Below are 18607 nucleotides of genomic sequence, written 5' to 3'. Positions count from 1 at the left end.
GATGGCATAAGATTTGAATCATAACATATTATCATTAAGAATAAATGAGAAGTTCAAATTTAATTATTTTAAATTTTGAAAGGGATCATTCTTCTTAAAACAGACTAATAAAAAATAAAATCCCATAAATCAAAATGAATGAAGTAAATAACTTGTTGTAATTGATTAAATACATTAGTGGTGTAAAATTCTCAGACACAATAAATATATATATGTGGATATAGACGTTGTACTTCTTCATAATTCCCAGCTTATAATTTGGCCATATTAGTCAATTTTCAAGTTAAAGTGAACTAGGTTTACACGTTTAAAATGAAAATTAAATTTTAAAAAAGATTTACAAATATTAAACAGAGTTCACTTCATTTGATCATAAGAAACCAAAAGTGATGATAAGTTGAGACAAAATAAATAAATAAATAGGTAATTCGAAGTAATATAAAAATTGAAGAGGGTCATCTATTGATTTTGTTGGGAATATATAGACGGGCTTTTTTTTGCCCTTATCCTCTTTGATTTCCAATCATATGGAGATATGGACAGAGATATACAACATAAAATAGACTACACATTCTTTTGGTTCCTAAAGGCTTAATATATTACGCCTCGACTGGCATATAGTTGTATGTGGATAATTTCATATTGAAATTTAAAACCAAGATATCGAATACTAATCAATGTTCGTATCCGTGTCTATCACTTTGGCTTTCCCAATTAGATATTGCTACCTCCATTTGTTGAAGATTTGTATCTTACCATATTGGCATTCAGATTTATTCACTTTAATAGTTTAATGTATCTCACATGATATCTCGAACATGCTATATATGTTGCTTTTTCTAGTTTTTTTTCTCCGAATAATTGTGATATTTGAATAATTTGCATGTATCTTGATTAATTCATACAACATAGATATATGGTAATTCTGCTCGATAAATAGTACTTTTACTTGTAAGAAGATTTAAATCCTAAACTCTCATAACCTTTTTAACTTCATTGACCAAGAAAGAATCAGTCGCGCATGCGTAGTTACCGTTAGATGTTCAACTCCGAATAGTAACGGAGAAGCGGAATGAGCGGATGACCCAGTAAAGCGGTGGGGTCGCTCAATTGCTCCTAGTGTTCGAACTAGTCATTCAGAGTCTGCTCATTGGTATCCTTTCTTATTTTCTGATATTGTCGCTTCCAGTGGCGAAGCTAGAAATTAATTTCCTCAAGGGTGTTCAAATTTAAAAGAAGTAAAAAAAATTTCCGACAAAGGGTATTCAATATGTGTTATATACCTCTAAAACGTAATATTTTACTTATGTACACAGTATAATTTCTCGACGAAGGATGGTTAGTTGACCACCCTTATCACTATGTGGCTTCGCCACTGACCGCTTCGCCCATAACCTGCGGAAGCCAGATCCTATGTTAGACTGCTTTGGATGCCACAAGAAATTAGCAGGATTTGAACCTATGACCGGCTTAAACCCTTGACCTGCTGGGTTGGGTGGCCGGGTTAGCACCCCTCGCCACCTCTTTACCTTAAACAGATGCGCTGCGCTACCTAGCGCCTAACCTGCACCCAAACAGCTCTTCAATCACTTGCGTCAGAATTTCTAAATCTATTTAGTATGAAGATGTTGGCACAAGAAGGCGAACTTGTCTCCCCTACTAAGTTATATACTCAAATGCTTCTTCGAGGATTAACAGTTATTCCCCACGTATATCCATCAACTCGAACTTCCAATTTATTGGTTGAAAGTAAAGCGTCTCAAAATAATTAACAACGCCTAGCTCGTCTTCTATATTCTTTCGTTGACTGCTTTAGTTTTAAATAGGCAGAATGACCTAAATGACACCTATACTTGTGTCACATTGTCATGCCGATCCTCCTACTTTACTTTTTTTCATCAGACACTTTAACTTATTCAAAATCCATATTTTAAACACCTCTAACCATTGACCAAGCACATGTGGCAAAATAATGGTTGAGCTGGACGAAATGGGTGTAATTCACGCGGATAATAAGCGTGAATATTAACATTTTGAACCAGAAATAATTAAAATAAAAAGAAACTTCTTCTTCTTCTCCACTCCCCCCAACCCCACAACAACATCCCCCTCCCTTTTTGTTCCCCCCTCGTACGCTTCATCATCTTCTTCTTCTCCACTGCCCCCTCCCCCCAACAACACTCCCTCCCTTTTTTGTTCCCCTCCCCGTACGCTTCTTCTTTCTCTACTGCCCCGATTCCCCCCACCCCCCCAGATCTATTTGTTGCTTTGTTGAGCTATAATTATATCCTTTTCTCAGTTTACAATAACAATTCAGGAAATAAACAACTACACTAATTCATAATTAAAAGCTTTGTCTCCTTTGTTTCATTTATAACCAAATATTACTAGTTATTCGTTTCCAACATTTCTCTGTTTCCTTTGCTCACTTTTTGAGATGCTGACACTTTCCCTTCCACTTTCTTGAACTGTTTGTCTTCCTAAATTAATGTTCTATGTTAAATTCAGCTCGTGCACTGCTTAATTATTGAGATATCATTGAGTGCAAGTGATAACTATGAGATGGAGACCCCCCTGCTAGGAAAAAGAAATCTGTGAATTTTAGGGAAGAGAGATGAGATGGAGACATTGATTATTTTTTGAAGGAAATAGTATATAATAAGTTGTTTTACATAGATAAAATATAAAAAATGACGTGGAATATGATGTGTCATCCACGTCAAGCAAGTGAGATACACACACGGTCAGAGGGGTTTAAAATATAGATTTTTAACAAATTAATGTGTTTGGATGAAAAAAAGTGAAATAGGAGGACCGGCATGACAAAGTGACACAAGTATAGGTATCGTTTAGGCCATTCCCCCTTTTAAATAATGTCTTTTTTCTTTCTATTTAACACTTTTTCTGACCAAAAGCTCATTCTTAAAGATACGGATTAAGATTTTTCAAAGTTATACCGTTCCTTATGGAGGATCATTGACTTTTTTCAAGAATCATTTGGAAGGACTTATCACTCAACCACGTTATAGGGTCTTAATTTTTTTTCCATGTAAGATGATAGGCCATATTTTAAAAAATATATATTTTCTGTTCAGCTATAAGACACGTAAAATGGTTCGGATTAATTTATATATATATTGTGCGCAAGGATAGTGAATTACTAATTCATTCCCCAACTCTCAAATCTCAAACATGAGCTGGGAGATTGATCACAGAGTATAGTATAATATGGCTGTCATTGAGGAGGAACAGGTCAATAGTTTCCTTATACTAATCATACTCACATTATTTTTTCTCTTATATAAAAAGGAAGAAGCAATACTTGAAATATAGTCTACCGAAGCAATAAACATGTAATAACAACAAATTTCCCATGCCCAACTTAAACTAAAGATTATGTTGTGTCCCCGAAGAATATCAAGAAGTAAGAAAACTTATTTTTTTTCTTGCTGAGGATACATCCATTACTCCCGCCATTCCATTTTATATGGCAATATTTTCTTTATTGAATTCGTTAATATGTACGGGTAAAATCTGGAGCAAAGTCTTCCTTCATTCTTCGATGAGAGAATGAAGGGGAAGCACGAATCGACATAATTATCCAACATCGAACATGGTAAAGCGACGTACCCCAGACCGAATATAATTTCTTGACCTCGGAAAATCCTCATGTTGAGACTCAGGAAGAACGAACGATGTATTTGGGATCGGACACGGCAAAGAAATGTTCCCCAGATCAAGCACGACTCCTGGACCTTGGGAGACGGGGTAGACGGTTATGCATGACGGATAAGGGGTCGTAATATTCGCCCTCAATCGGATTTTACAGCGTGAATCCCATCGGTAACAATCATGGATCAACAATTAATGGGAAAACTAGATTTTTTTCTTTTTAAACTTGTATTAGGATTGAAATTATCCTACTATATAAATAATTTTTTTTCTTTAGTCTAATACATTGTAATACGCAATTCAAGGCAATAAAAAGATTTCTTTTGTCCTCTAGCTATTGTTCAAGCCATTGCTTGTTTATTCTATTCTTTACTCACGATCGAGCTTGTACTGAGGGTCCGATCGAGGATGAATTCTACTGTCTAATCTAGGAATAGGCGTAGTCATCATATTGCAATTGGTTTGATCATTTATTTTATATTTAATTCATCTGTTTGTTGTTCTTAATAATTCGTATTGGATTAAACCACGTATCCTTTAAATCGCGTACAAATTTAATTGTTACCCGTTTTGGGGGTAAACAACTTGGGTGTCCACCATGGGGATAAGGATAATAGTGGTGATTTGGTACGAATCTCCATAATACATCTTACTTTACGCTTGTTCTTTGAAATATTAATTCCAGGTCAACCTAAAAATGTCAAACTCTCAGTTTTCTCTCTTGAACGTTAACGTTGAGTCAGGCCATCACGGCGAAAACAATAACGTCGTGCCCAGTAATGATGTGCTTCATGTCGATCCCAACGGTGTCCTAGCCGCCGACCCAATCGATGCTAACTCACAGGCGGCCATTAATATCAATTTGCCAACTGATCTCGAAAATAATGTTCACGGGGGACCCCGACCACCAGCTCGAGAAGCGCCCGAAGGTGAAGGTGATGGGGTGAGCCTACGACTAATTTTTGAAATATTGCAGGCTCAACAAGTGGCAATAAAACAGTTGTAGAATCAAAGCCACGCCCCCAACAGGGTCGAGCCTGAACAATCCTAGGAAAGCACTTGAAGAGACGAACAAACTGCCGAGAGACCGGGTGAAGCCAAGCCCGAGGTAACTTCAGAGGTAATGAAGATGCTCGAAGCATTGACAAAACGGGTAGAGTCAGGTGAGAAAAAGATTCAGGCCAATGACAAGAAGATGGAAACATACAACTCCAGGTTCGATTAGATCCCGGGAGCATCCCCGATATTGAAGGGACTAGACTCCAAATTTTTTATCCAGAAGCCCTTCCCTCTGAGCGCGACACCGAAGCCGATCCCAAGGAGGTTTCATATGCGCTATATTCCCAAATATAATGGGACCACATATCCAAATGAGCATGTAACCTCCTATACATGCGTGATCAAAGGGAATGATTTGGAAAATGACGAAATCGAATCAATGTTGCTGAAAAAGTTTGGGGAAACTTTGTCCAAGGGAGCAATGATATGGTATTACAACTTTCCTCCAAATTCCATTGACTCGTTTGCCATACTTGCGGATGCTTTCGTAAAGGCCCATGCCGGAGCCATCAAGGTTGAGACCAGAAAGTCATATATTTTCAAAGTCGAACAAAGGAATAACGAGATACTTAGGGAGTTCGTGTCAAAATTCCAGATGGAGCGAATGGACCTATCACTAGTTGTAGATGATTGGGACATTTAGGCATTCATTCAGGGGCTCAGCCCCTGAATTTCCGTGGCCTCTCAACAGCTAAAACAAAATTTGGTGGAATTCCCAGCGGCAATATGGGCTGACATCCACAACAGATACCAGTCGATGATCAGGGTCAAGGACGACCAGCTTGGGCCCCCCTTTGGTTCTGTTTACCCTATCAGGACCGATGATAGGTCTATGAGAGCCGTTAATCGGAGCAAAGACCTGCCCAAGATCGATATTAACCATACAACTTAGATTGATGGGGAAACAGATCCGGGCGTCACTCAGTAAGGAACGAGAGGAGAAGCGATCGAGGGCCTAGTAACCGGGGCTTGAAGAGCAAGAACGATTTTAACAGGTCGGGAGTAGGGAGTCACCAAGATTATCAGAATATAACTTCAACGTAGACACTGCAAGTATCGTGTTATCCATAGGGCGTGATAACTAGGGAGTCTAGCCTAGTTTATGCTCCTTTTTGCTTGAGTTTTGGACTAAAATATGTACAAGTATTCCCCAAAAGCTAACTTGTTGTGCTAGTTTGCAGTGTTTGGTCAAAAAGGGACAAGGATATCATAACCAACTCAAAAAGGAATGAAACCTGCACAAGTTTAAAACCAAGTCAAAGCAGCGCTACATCGAAAAATCCACCGCGGACGCAGAAGACCTACTGCGACTGCGGTCCGCGGTGGTAAGGATTCAGAGAGTTGTCATTTTTGGAATTCAAGCTACTGCGGTCCGCGGTGATTTTATGCGACCGCGGTACCCCTACCGCAACAATAGTCCTTTTACCGCGGTCCGCAGAGAAGAGATTTAGAGAGCTTGGAGTCCGAGCTAAAGCTGAAGACTGCGGTCTGCGGTAGCCTCATCGCTACAGCAGTCCATTTTTCGATGTTAGCGGTACCTCCATCAGGGCATTTTTGTCCTAAAAATTTGGCTGTGTATAAATACTACTTTTTCAAATTTTAGGTCATCTTATGTTAGCTGAGCACGTGAAGCGCCGTTTTTGTCTATTTTGAGTAATCTTGTAGCTTACTTAGCAATTAATATTAGTCTCTTATCTTGCAATTACAATTTATGGATAATTCTTCATCTCAATCTATGATTTCTTCTTCAATTATGAGTAGCTAAACCCATTAGCTAGGGTTGTGGCTCAACCCTAGTGTGGGTATTTAATAGGTCTTTTATTTTAGAGATTAGATGTTTATGGGTGATTGTTATTTGGCCTGATTTATGCTTTCTATGTTGAATTAATGGTTGCAAACACTAATTTGTGCCTTTTTGACTTAGGCTCTTCTTGAGAAAGAGAGACTAAGTCTAGGAATTTCAGGACAACAAGAAATTGGAGTGTATTCAAGAGATTAATAGCCCAAATTAAAGGGTTAAACCTAGAGATAATAATACCCGACTTGAGCCAACATTGCTTGTACAAATTGAACACCCAATTAGGCTTGAGAAAGCCAATTAGGGCAAAGTCTCTCTTACTACCGATAGGTGTAGAGTGAGTAGGTTTGTGCATTGGCTATATCACGATCCCAAGTATAATATTATTGCCCTAAGTTCTAGATCTCGTTAGATACTCACCTAGGAGTAAGTCACTTCCCTAGTGCCTCTTTACTCATTTAGAAAACACTACAAACATATCTACTTAGCTTAATTTCGCGCATCATTAGTATAAAGTTAGAAGTAACAAACAAATAAGAATGATTGGAAGTCTAATCAAGAGAACTACACACTGCTAGATTAGATAAGAATCCAAATCCAAACATTGTATTAGCTCCTTGTGGATTCGATCCCGACCTTCTCGGGTAAAAGCTACATCGACCGCTTTTGCCACTCTGTGGTGGTGTAGGGTTAGACCCGATCAAGGCACATCAAAGAGACCAAGTGGTGCCGACCATTGCAGTCCGACCCACTGCAGAGAGGTCCTAACTTGATGTGTAAGTATCACGGCTCTCACGGTCATAGGACTGAAGATTAACTATAGCTAAGAGAAGAAGTTGTCTGACTGTTCAATAGTGGGCACCTCCGAGAATTCCTTAGTGAACGAGCCAAAACCCACTTCACAAATAGGGACGCCAACAAATAGGTCGAACAAGAGGAACCTCAGCATGTGATCAACATGATCATCGGGCGAGTCGAAGCTCCCCAAGGGCCAATGATAAAATGCACTAAAGTATCTATTAAGAGGGAAAAATGCACCTCGAACTACGTTCTAAAGGGAGCTATTTCATTCAACGCCGAAGATGCTGAGGGTGTTGTACATCCTCACAAAGATGCACTAGTAATATCTGTGCTTATTAATAAATTATGGGTTAAACATGTGCTGATTAGTCCAGGTAGCTCGGTCAACATCATCAGATCAAGGTTCATAAAGCAATTAGGGTTACAAGATCAAATTGTACCGGCAGTTGGGTGTTGAATGGATTCTACATGGCATGTGAGACCACTAAAGGAGAAATAACTTTGTCGGTAAACACTGTCGGGATGATCCAAGAAACGTAGTTCTATGTGATCGAAAAGGATATGAGGTATACCAGTCCACGAAAACAGCCGGCCGTGAAGGAAATGTTTACTATCGATGAAGTTATCCCGGTGCCCGCGGTTTCAACATCGAGGAGTGTGGAACCATCCAGAAAAAAGAGATTAAATAACAATCACTGATACCGACCTTAGCCGAAACGGAGAGGCCTGAAGAGCGAATGGTAGATGATGAGGACAACTATGGTATCCCTATATCATTCATACCTCCCAATGACATTGACGCCACCAAATCAACGGTCAGGGAGTTGAGCAAGTTATACTAATCGAGCACCTACCAGATTGAAAGGTATACCTGGGCACGGGGTTAACCCCCGAGCTCAGGAAAAACTTATTAATTTCCTTAAATCTAACATCGACTGTTTATCTTGGTCCCGTTTAGACATGACAGGTATCCCACCAGAGGTAACCACTCACAAGTTGAGTTTGGACCCGAAGTTCCATCCGGTTAAGCAGAAGAGAAGGCCATACTCCGAGATCAAACACGTGTTCATCAAGGATAAAGTATCCAAACTTCTAAAAATAGGATCCATCCGGGAGGTTAAATACCCGAATTGGTTAGCCAACATAATGGTAGTACCTAAAAAGGAAATAAACTAAGGATGTGTGTGTACTATAAAGATCTAAACAAGGCATGCTCGGCGGATTCTTTCCCTTTGCCTAAGATCGATTTAATGATCGACACGATGACAGGGCAAGAGATACTTAGTTTTCTCGATGCCTACTCCGGGTACAACCAAATTCAGATGGACCCCGATGATCGGCTCCAATCCTACACCACTATATAATGGAGAGGAATGATCGATGCAGCTTTTACTCGAAAGGTCGAGATCGATTTCCACAGGTAGTTAATATTGGTTGGGAGTTGGGTTTCTATCTAATCTAGCTACGCGTGTGCTTTAAATTACACTTCTAACCATGTTTGGATTTGTTTCTATACTACTTTTAATGCTAATGATTGCTGAAAATAAACTAAGTACAATGTTTTTGTAAAGTTTTCTCAAGTGATAAAAAGCACTAGGGAAGTGACTTAAGCCAAGCCGAGTATCTAATGGGATCTAAAATTTTGGACAAGCTTGTTATATTTGGGGTCGTGATATAACCTTTACACAAAACTACTCACTCTATACCTCTCGATAATTTGAGTGACTTTGCCCTAATTGGCTTTCTCAAGCCCAATTGGATGTTCAAACAATGCAAGTAAAATTGTCTCAAGTTGGGTATTACTATTTCTAGGTTTAACCTTTTAATTGGGGCTATCAATCTCTTGAGTGCACCTAAATTCCTTGTTAGCCTGATTTTCCTAGACTTAGTCCCTCTTTCTCAAGAAGAGCCTAAGTCATAAAGGCATGAATCAGTGTTTGCAATCATCAATTCTACAATTAAAGTAGGAATCAAGCTAAATATCACTAACCCATAAATAATTAAGCCCTAAAATAGAAGACCCATTAAATACCCACACTAGAGTTGGGTAACAACCCTAGCTAATGGATTTAGCTACTCATAATAAAGGTAGAAATCAAAGATAGAGATGAAATATAAGCCATAAAAGTTAATTACAAGAAGAAAATCTAAGATTAATAACTAATGTTGCTCTAAAATTAATCTAAGTAGTAAATACTGTTGTTCACGAGCTCTTCAAAACAAAAGATGCCCTAAAAATCTTAAAAAGATCTATTTATACACAGCTGAAATTACTGGAGAAAAATACCCCTATGGAGGTTACGTTGTTAGCGGAAAACTGGGCACCTGAGCGCTTAGACTTCCGCGGCCACGCAAAAGCAAGTGCGGACCGCATTTCTTCCATTTTGGACTGGGACTGGGCTAGGTTTCGCTGGGAGCGTAAAAATGACCAACTCAGCGTTGTCTTCAACCACGACTGCATAAAATTCGTGGACCGCGCTCTTTATTTAAGCTCAAATTTCCCGGACTCTGATTCTTTATTTCGCCCTCAGCAGAATTAGAACTACGACCGCGTAAAATATTTCGCTGCTGTGCTATTTCACAGTAGTCAGCAGTATCTGTTGTGCCCAAAATTTCCTTTTATGAATCTCAAATCCGTTGTCAGTGTAATTGTGGACGCCTCAGCGGTGAACCTTCCGCAGCCGCACTATTTCATCGCTATCAGCGCTTTTATCTCAGCTTTGAACTTGTGCAGGTTTAACTCCTTTATGAGTTGGTTATGACTTTCTTGCTTCATTTTGACCAAACCCTGCAAACAAGCACAATAAGCTAGTTTTCGGGAATACTTTTACACATTTTTTATCCAAAACACAAGCAAAAAAGAGCATAAGATAGGCTAGAATCCATAGTTATCACCCGACGATCAAGAAAAGACTTCTTTCATAACAAAATTCGGCACCTACTGCTATAACATAATGTCGTTCGGATTAAAGAACACCCATGCCACATACCAATGCCTAGTAAACCGGATTTTCGAGGAACAAATAGGGAAATCAAAGAAAGTTTATATTGACGATATGTTGGTCAAGTCCCTACGAGCAGAAGACCATTTGAAACATTTACAGGAAACCTTCGACATACTAAGGAAGTACGACATGATGCTAAACCCGGAGAAGTGTGCATTTGGGGCCGGTTTGGGCAAATTCCTCGGGTTCATTGTGTCTAATTGGGGGATACAGATCAACACCGACAAAATAAAGGCCGTAGAGGACATTGTCGTAGTCAAAAACATCAAGGTGGTACAAAGACTGACCGACCGTATAGTCGCATTAGGTTGGTTCATCTCGAGGTCATCGGATAAGAGCCATCAGTTCTTCTCTCTATTGAAAAAGACGAGTAATTTTTCTTGGATCCCGGAATGCCAGTAATCTTTGGAGGAACTGAAACGATACCTGTCGAAGCCCAATTTGCTGCACACCCTTAAGGTAGATGAACAATTATACCTCTACTTGGCGGTTTCCGAGGTGGAAATAAATGGAGTCTTAGAACGGAAAGAAAAAGGTACGCAGTTCCCTATTTATTATATTAGTAGAACCTTGGGCGATGCCGAAACGAGGTATCCTCACCTGGAAAAATTAGCACTCGGCTTACTAAGTGCTTCCAGAAAACTAAAACCGTACTTTCAACGCCACCCCATATGTGTCGTAACCTCTTACTCGCTGAGGAATATCATGCACAAGCCCGAGTTCTCAGGCCGGTTGGCCAAATGGGCCGTGGAGATTAGCGGGTACGATATCGAGTACCAACCCCGGACTGCCATAAAATCTCAGATTTTGGCAGACTTTGTGGTCGACTTTACGTTGGCCTTGATACTCGAGGTTGTAAGGGAATTGCTGCTCACCTCGAGGACAAACTCGGGGATCATGACCCTATTCACAGACGGTACATCCAATGCAAAAGGGTCCGATATATCGTACTAAAATCGCCTGCGGGTAGCATAATTAAATAGTCTATTAGAACCGTAAAATTGACTAACATAAAGCCGAGTATGAAGTCATGATTGCAGGTCTAGAACTGGCTAAGAGCCTCGCGGCCGAAGTGATCAAAGCCAAATGTGACTTCCTCCTCCTCGTAAACCAAGTATACAGAACGTTCGAAGTGAAAGAGGAACGGATGCGGAGGAACTTGGACAAATTGCAGGTAACCCTGCACCAAATCAAGGAATGGACTCTGCAGCACGTACCTTGAGATCTAAACAGTGAGGTTGATGCACTGGCCAACTTGGGGTCGTATGTCGACTCCGACAAATTCAACTGGGGGACAGTGGTGCAGGTGATGAACTCAGTGGTAGAAGAAGGCCATGCCGAAGTAAACTCGACAAGTTTGACTTGGGATTGGAGAAACAAATACATAGGCTACCCGACAGAGGAAAAATTACCATCGGATCCCAAGGAATCGAGAGCTCTGCGCACACAGCTACCAGATTTAGCTTAGTCAAAGGAGCATTGTTTAGAAGATCTTTCTTCGGCCCACTGGCCAGATACTTAGGTCCGGGAGAGACCGAATACGCCATGAGAGATGTTCACGGGGGCACTTGCAGGAACCATTTGGGGGCAGAATATTTGGTTCGAAAGCTAATCAGAGCCGGATACTCCTGGAACAACATGGAGAAGGATGCGAGTGCGGAAATGCGATGAGTGTCAAAGATGCGCCCTGATGATTTATCAATCGGGACAGATGCTCCACCCGGTCATGTCACTATGGCCGTTTATGAAGTGGGGAATGGATATTGTTGGTTCCCTACCATAGGCACCCAGTAAGGTCCAATACATACTATTCATAACCGACTACTTTTCTAAATGGGTCGAGGCTCAAGCGTTCGAGAAGGTCCGAGAGAAAGAAGTAATCAACTTCATCTGGGATACCATAATATGTCGATTTGGGATATCGACCGAGATTATTTGCAAGAAGGGGAAACAGTTCATCCGCAGCAATGTAAATAAGTTTTTCGAAGACAACAAAATCAAAAAGATATTATCAAAGCCCTACCACCCTAGTGGGAACGGGCAAGTGGAATCGACGAATAAGACTATAATCCAAAACCTGAAAAAGGGATTGACCAATTCGAAAGGAAAGTGGAAGAAAATCTTGCTCGAAGTCCTATTGGCGTACGTACGACTTCGAAGTTGAGTATCAGGGTGACCATGTTCTCTCTAGTCTACGGAGCAAAAGGCCTAATACCAGTCGAGGTAGGGGAACCAAGCCTCAGGTTCCAGTATGCTACCGAAGTGTCGAGCGATGAGGCTATTGTCACGAGCTTAGAATTATTGGATGAAAGGCGGGAAGTCTCCCTGGTCTGATTGGCTGCCCAAAAACAACGAGTAAGGAAGTATTACAATCGAAGAGCCAACCTACGACATTTTCAAGTCAGGGACTTAGTGGGCATTTAGATATAAGAATTGTAAAATTCCAAAATAGCGGAAATTTTTTTTAAAGTGAAAATGGTATTTGAAATTTAGAGTTGTGTTTGGACATGAATATAATTTTGGGTTGTTTTTGAAGTTTTGTGAGTGATTTGAGTGAAAATTTTGAAAAATATCTTTTTGGAGTTTTTCAAATATTCAAAAATTTCCAAAATGCATCTTTAAGTGAAAATTAGAAATTTTATGAACAAACGCTGATTTCGGAAAAAAGTAAAAAAAATTTGGCAAATAAAGGGAAAATTTCTTATCTCCAAACGGGCTCCTAGTATTGAGAAAGGTAACACCACACACCAGGAACCTAAACGAAGGAAAACTGGGCCCGAACTAGGAAGGACCATATAGTGTCATCGGAATAACCGGTAAAGGCTCGTATAAACTCGAATCGGGAAATAATGTACAACTTCCGAATAACTTGAATGTGGCACACTTAAAGCGATAATACTTCTAAAGTACAAACTTAATTCCTTTTTTTAATTTAGTTACATTACGGACTAACGTATGCAGGTACTCGACCAGGGGAGAATGTGGCTATTAGGTCTAAAAGCACGTGTTGTACTCTTTTTTTCTTGAACTGATTTTGTCCCGATTCGGGTTTTTCGGCAAGCTTTTTAACAAGGCAACAGTAAAACGTGCTACCTTAGTTTTGAAGACTGGCCTTAAGTCGTAATCGTTGATCGTTTTCACTGAGCCAACAGTATCCGAGCACTCACAAATTCGGCCTCAAATACTGGGGGCCATTACCCCTAGGTTAAGATCCTTAGAAAGGGAAATTTTGTATGTGTCAAAAGCCAAGGCTTGGTGATTAGGATTCGTTGTAAGGGTCAAACGGTCAAAAACATCATCATACATGAGTAAAACACTTAAGCATCTTAAAAGGCCTTCGACTTAATCGAAATCTCGAAGCCACGAGTAATCCAAAGTCGCCATCGAAATCGATCTCCATTCAGGCCTCCAAAGAATGGATACCCCATATTACATTTAATATTATGCTAAGACATTAGAATTATACACAAACAAAAGACTACAAATAGATGTAGAAAAGTAAAAACATGGTATTGCCAAAGGGAAATTATATACATTTCAAAAAATATTTACACAGGCACGATAAAACGGCCTCAAAATAAGCAAGAAATAAAATATACAAGGAAAAGACAAAAAAAACTAAGGCACCTATGCCTAATCTTCAATGGGGCTCGACTTAGCACCCGAACCTTCGAAACCGTTGGAGCCTTCGAGACCTTCGGGCTCATAGAGTTCCTTTGCCTCGACTTTGAGCCTCTTGGCTTCTTCGATCTCGGCCAACAAGTCAAAACCTTGGGCGTGAATCTCCTTGAGGGTCTCCCTCGGGGATAGCCACTTTACATACTCGGTCTTCGTCTTTAAGCGGGCCTCAACCACTTACACGTCGGATTTATACTGAGCCAACATTTCTTCGACCTCAGAAGAATCAACCGAGATCACCACTAATTTGGACTTCAGCACAAAATATTCCTGGCCAAGGGCATCTCGTTCCAAGGCGGCTGAAGCTAGTTGTGACCAGAGCTCGTCGTTTAGGCGAGACCACTTGTTGGATTTGCCTTTTGCTACCCAGAGTTGGTCCTTGACCAATGCTAGCTCATCTTTTGTGGCCTCCTTTTCCAAATCCAAAAGATCCATTCTGCCCTTCATTGCCTCGACCGTAGTCTTGACCTCATCCATCTTGGCCCGAAGCTGGTCAATCAAGTCTATCTTCACTTGGACATGCGAAGTTACATCGTTAGTCACCACAAGTAGCTTCTCGTTTTTAGCCTCAAAGATCTTTACCTTCTCGACCAGTTTGGCATGCTCTCATTTCATGGACGAGGCCTCCTTTTGTGCCTTTTTCTAGCTCGGCTCGGAGAATTGGGTGGTCCTTGAGAGCCTTATCTTATTGTTCACTTAGAGCTCTGTACATGTCCTTCTTCTGAACTTGCTCTTTGAGCTCGAACTTGAGTTGGTTGATTTCCAAGCGGGACCGAAGGAAGCTTTCATGATGAAGCACTGAAGCCTGAAAATAATGAGGTTGTTAGAACATGATAAAATTAAGCAAATTTCATAGGATACAAAGATTATACGTCCTACCCGGTTCACTGTCTGTTGCACCTCATTTAAGAGGCTCGATGTACCTACTTCGTTCATCTTTGCCTGGTCCTTCTCGATCACTAGGCAACGAAGGTAGCTAGCCATACCCACCGAAGCGGACAACACTTGGAAATCCATCGGAATAGAAAGAATGACCATTATCTTACGGTCAGGATCCATACTTGGGACGGGTAATTAACTCAGTAGCTTGAGGATCGAGTTTGGCTTGCCTGCTCCCGATGGCACGTCCTTTTTTGGGACCTCCAGGCGACCAAGCCCAGAGTAGTCCTCCAGCGTGCTCATGTCCATGTCGTAGAAGAACATGTTAAGGGCATCATCCTGGCCCTGTGCCATCTCTCTTGATTTCTCCTTATCGGCCTGAGCCTCTTCGAACATGGACTATGTGTGGGATGGCGTCTCCACGATGTCAATGACACCGGCTACCTCCTTCGGGGCCAAAGCGGCTTCTCCAGAGGCCATGGACTCTGATCCTCCTTCTAGCTCCCGAGATAGAGGGGGATTCAGACCTTGACCATCTTCCTTGGTTGTCGCTTGCACTCTCTCATCGATGGTTAAATCGTGAGCAATGAACTTAAGGTCGTCATCCTCAGGGAAATCCCTAAGTCGGAGAGGGAATCAGGGAGCTAGAAGATTTTCTCTTTCTCTTTTTCTCCTCCTTTGCGGCAGCTCTGGGCTATCCCGAAGTTGAGGGTTCCGCAAGCGAGGATCGGGCCTTGTCCCCATCCAAGGGCCGAAGCTCGGTGATCTTGGGCAAACATGTGAAAAGAAAAAAGACTTAGAAAATCTAAAAGTTAAGTATGTAAATGTAATTATTCGGGCAGAAGACTCACCGTGGGAATGGGCCTCCCACTTTCCCTCGAGAGCTTGGACCATTCGCGCTCAAAGTAAGACATTTGTTTGCAAATCCCCTCGATCCACTCCTTAAAGTGGAGGACTGCACAGGGGACTAGGGCGACCACTGCACGATGGTATACATATGAAATTAGAAAAGAATGAAAGGAAATAGCAATTTCTCGAGAAGGAGAAGACTTACGGGATGAGTTCCACTTTTCAGGGAACAGTAGAAATTCAGAGGGAATGAGATCTTCAATTTTCACCCGAACGAACCTCCCCTGCCAATCTCGATCTCGATCTTCACCGATACTCGAGAATGGAGCTTTAGTTGCTTGATGAACGACTTAATCAGCCCCCTCAAAAGATTCGAGAACTGTAGAGGCAAAAAAGGTGGTCGAGGGTGAAACGAGGTGCCTCAGTGTTGTTTACGAAGTGGTGGAGGAGGATTATGATCCTCTAAAAGAATGGATGAATCTGCCCAAGGCAGACTCCATACCTTTTGCATAAGCCGAAGATTATAGGGTCCATCGGGGTGTGTGTGAAGGGGTAAGTGTAAAAACTTAGATGCTGCTCCACGTAGGTAGTAATGTCCTCATTGGACACGGGAACAACCACCTCCTTTCCCTCCCAGTTGCAATCTACCCGGACTGTGGGGAGTATATTCTTGGTGATGGAGGATATATACCTCCACATCCCTCGCATTGGTCTTGCTCACTGTAGGCCTTCTCGACTTTGAAGTTGTTTTCGATAGAACAGCCCCCATGAATGAAACTCTTCAAAGGAGGCTCCGGGACTACCTCAAGAACGGATGCCTCGACATCTGCGGCCGTGTTGGAAGTCAAAGGGGCGGTTTGTTGAGGCAATGATTTGTAAGATTATGCCAATGAATTCTGGAAAATATGAATATTCAAAGAAAAATATGAAGTTTTGAAGTTGGGGATGAAGATATGATGATCTAATTTGAAGGTTTGAAGATTTGAAGATGAAGATGTGAAAGTCTAGAAAACAGCATATGGAGATTTGAAGAGTTTAGAGTTAAGTGGAGAGTTCGATCGTAAATCAAACAACTATGAGATCGAAAAGTGAAAAAATGAAAAAGGGTCGGAGTTTTTATAAAGGGAAAGGGTAATCAGTACGTGACGTTTCACATTCGAGGATAGTCAATTGGTGGCCGACACGTGTCCGAAGTCTGAATAATGCGACTGATAGGACGTTTCACTGACCCATCAACCCGGTTATAACATACAAAGGAAGAAACCGGGGTTAATTCATCGCTTCCCGTCGCTCTTATAAACCTACTCTCCAAAAAACGAGGAGACTATATATGTATGGGTAAAATTGGGGTCAAAGTCTTCCCCGATTCCTTGATGAGAGAATGAAGGGGATGTATGAATCGACATAATTATCCGACATCGAACATGATAAAGCAACGTACCCCGAACCGAGTATAACTTCTTAACCTCAGGAAATCCTAATGTAGAGACCCAAGAAGAACGAACAATGTATCTAGGATCGGACACAGCAAAGCAATATACCCCGGATCAAGTACGATTCCTGGACCTCGGGAGATGGGGTAGACGGTTATGCATGACAGATAGAGGGCCGTAATATTCACCCTCAACCGGATTTTACGGCATTGAATCCCGTCGGTATCAATCATGGATCAACAATTAACGGGAAAACTAGATTTTATCTTTTTTAGACTTGTATTAGGGTTGAAATTCTCCTACTATATAAAGGGAATGTTTTTCTTTAGTCTGCCACATTGTAATATGTAATTCAAGGCAATAAAAATCTTTCTTTTGTCCTGTATCTACTGTTCAAGGTATTTCTTGTTTGTTCTATTCTTTACTCACGATCGAGCTTGTATTGAGGGTCCGATCGAGGACAAATTTCACTGTCTAATCTAAGAACAGGCTTGGTCATCATATTGTAATTGGTTTGATCATTTATTTTGTATTTAATTCATCTATTTGTTGTTCTCAATAATTCGTATTGGATTAAACTATATATCTTTTAAACCGCATACAAATTTAATTGTTACCCATTTTTAGGTAAATATTTAACTTTCTAACTTTTAGAAACAATTAAACTTTCAATTAGTTCTACCATTTATGAGATAATTTAATTTATTGCCACATAATATGATCTATAACTTATTTTATGTCACAAATTTCAAAACTCTCTCTTAAACCCTGTTGACCTATATTCAATTTTTTTTTACATAAAGTGGAATAGAAGTAAGTATATACTAACTAACCATTACAAGATAAGACCTTTCTTCCCATCAACTTGATTTGAATGGTCATTAATATAATATTTGTTATTTGTTCTTGTATTTTTAGAAAACCCATAATCCCTATAGGTTTGAGAAAATTCATTGTCCTAAAAGATTTTGAAAAGAAAAACATATTGTCATTGTCAAATTGAGAAACATTTCTCTTATAGGTTTGAGACTATTTGGGATCTATATATAGGATTTGTAGTTGGGGATTCTACAGATTGTATTGTGCTTTTTTTCTCATTTATAGTGGAAAACTCTCTCCGCTTCTGCCCCGAGGATTAGGCTTAGCCGAACCTCGTTAAATCCTTGTGTTGATTTTTCTTCTCTATTTGCTTTGTATGTGATTATGTGCTAGTTAACCCACGATCTTCTGCAACAATTGGTATCAGAGCAAGGTTCGGTATTTTACATATAATCTAGGGTTAAGATGTCTTCATCATCTTCAATAAAGTACAAGTAGAGAAATTTGATGACGGTTCTAGTTTTAGTCTATGGAAGATTAGGATGAAATCATCCCTGGTGTTACAAGGGTTATGGAAGGCAATTAATGAGGATTTTTTTGAAGAGATGAAAAAG

This window comes from Nicotiana tabacum, chromosome 8, assembly GCF_000715075.1.
Source record: "Nicotiana tabacum cultivar K326 chromosome 8, ASM71507v2, whole genome shotgun sequence".
In the NCBI taxonomy this organism is placed as follows: domain Eukaryota; kingdom Viridiplantae; phylum Streptophyta; class Magnoliopsida; order Solanales; family Solanaceae; genus Nicotiana; species Nicotiana tabacum.
This window is presented reverse-complemented; position numbering follows the sequence as displayed.